Here is a 2,556-nt window from a genome sequence, read left to right on the forward strand (position 1 = left end):
CAGAATGAACCTTTATTTTTTTATTAGCTTAGAATGAGCTACATACACATAGGTCCCCTTACATGGAAGTTCTCATCATGTCTGTACAGTAGCCCTTAAAGGACAAACAGCATGTTTTGCACTATGTAAGTCTTGCGACCAAAACACTGACAATGAAACCCCATTGCTGGCTACCTCCACTGTCTCAGACTAAGATATCTTAAAGGAATAGTTCAACCAAAAATGACGATTTATATATAATCGTGTGTTGTTGTATATGCAGTGTTGTCATTAGCTGGACTAGTGACTAGTTGTAACGCTAGCTGGAATAATAACGTAGCAGTAAAATTAGTTGTGACCTTTCCCCGTATGAAGAGAAAGATAAAGAGAAGATAAAGGGTAGATTTTCTCAAAGGGGAAGCAGGATACCCAGGGCTCGGTTTACAATTATTTGCCATTTCTAGCCACTCGGGGAGCATAGCCAGTCTAGGGGAACTCATATTAATGTTAAAAAAACCTCATAAAGTGACATTTTTATGCCATGGGACATTAATAATTGCTATGTCAACGTTGGCTCAACCAATGAGTTTGGTGTGAGAGTATCAGTTAGTGTTTAGAAAATGGTCTGCATTTCCATTTATGGTAACAAGTCAAACTGTAATCATTCGCAGGCTTACGAGGTGTTGGCCGTTCAACACTGTGCCGGTCTGTAGCAATGCTAATCTACGATTTCACAATGGTGTTGAGCTTTCATCAGTTACCCGTCGAAAAGCAACCGCAAACAGTACCACAAACAAACTACAGTGCAAACACCGTTACATATTGAAGATTTCTCCACTTATATTATCTGCTTTATTCTTCAGATCTTCCCAGATCCAGTGGAAGTAGTACTGAGTACTGAAGGCTGTCTGACCTGCGCTCCGCAGGGGAAAGAGCGCCTGCCGTCCATCGTGGTGGAGCCCACTGACGTCAGCGAGGTGGAGAGCGGTGAGCTGCGCTGGCCCCCAGAAGACATGGACTTCGATGAAGATGAAGATCTATTCTTGGAGCAGTGCATCCCACCTGCTAACATCGCCGACTGGGGGGAGGATGAGGAAGAGAGCTCGGTTATTGAAAACCACCAGCAGAACACTTCCCTGTTAGGTACTTTCACGGCCCTTCAGAACAACAACTAGGCCCACACAAATTGTGTTGCCTTCTTTTGGGGGTAATTAGGTGGGAAATCGGTGGACGTCAGTTGAACTGAACAAGGAAAAAGATTACGAAACAGATCTGAGAGTACTGCACTTTTCAATAACGTCATATTTTTTGCAGGCCAACCTGGAAGTGCGCATCACCCTAGTTTCCAATAAGAGTTTTCCACCGCTTGTCGGATTATTGCAGATAATAAGTTTGATTATTACTTGCTTTGTTGATAATGACAATCTTAACAAACAAACTAAAGCCCAAGTAAAAAGTTAAATAAACTGCATCATGGTCACATGACTTTAATATCACCACCATTAAGCGTCCAAGAACTCTAAAAGAATAGTTTGCAAGAAAAACATGAGGCTGTGAAAGCGTGTGGACATTTAAAGTCCGGGACAACCTTTGTAGTCCCATTAAGCCACTTGTTAGCATCCACCTTTTTTAAAAAAGGTTTAATGTAAAATCTTAGATAACTGTTTTTAACACTTTTCGAAAACCACATTTTTCATAGTGAATTCCAATAAATCTCTGCACCGCAGCTGGAGTATTTTAATTAGGCAAAAATAAAATAACACAACAAAATGCAATACAGATTTTTGAAATTTAGGTGTTATCTGTTTTTGCAAATCATCCTATGCCGCACTGCTACATTTCACGTCATGGAATAAGATGTGAAGATATTTTAAGCTTGTGGTAACCGTAAGACTTATGCCAGACATAAACCAAAACCCATCGATGTCACAATGATAGAACGGAAAATGTTCAAACGTTGACTTTGTTTCCAGGTTTTGGTTTGGAAAAATATCAAATAAACATGCAACAAAAAAAATATCTCAGCAAAAAATTCTAAACCTCCTAAACCTCATTGGTTTACGCAACGAAACTGGTTTTTGCAGAACTGAGCACAGAGGGCAACACTATATAAAAAGATAGATGCATGCATTGCTCTGGTTGCTTTAGTTTTGTTTCATTTTCTCTCTCTCTGTCTCTATGTAGATCTTCAAACAGATGACTTTAGGGATGACACCCCGACTCTACCTCCCGAGAGTGCTTCAACTCTGAACTGATGCCCAATGAACCTATCCCGAACATGACTTTACAGGTCAACGCCGCGAACCCTGCACTCATTAAGAAACCCATCATCAGGAAATGACTTACCGAAGACCTATGGGACTGTGCGGTTCTGACTGTGGTCACACAAGCACCCAGACGCTTTCCGTATACAAAAAAAAAAGACGAGGGCAACAGAAAATCCGTAAAGAAATGTACCGAAATGATATATTGCGAGACTGTAGCTCTTAAAGTAGTTACAGCATTTCGTAGGTTTTTTAAATACGCAAAAATTAGTTTCTGTATTTTGGGGATTTAAACAGTCAGCATTTTCACATC

This window comes from Puntigrus tetrazona, chromosome 13 (assembly GCF_018831695.1).
Source record: "Puntigrus tetrazona isolate hp1 chromosome 13, ASM1883169v1, whole genome shotgun sequence".
In the NCBI taxonomy this organism is placed as follows: Eukaryota; Metazoa; Chordata; class Actinopteri; order Cypriniformes; family Cyprinidae; genus Puntigrus; species Puntigrus tetrazona.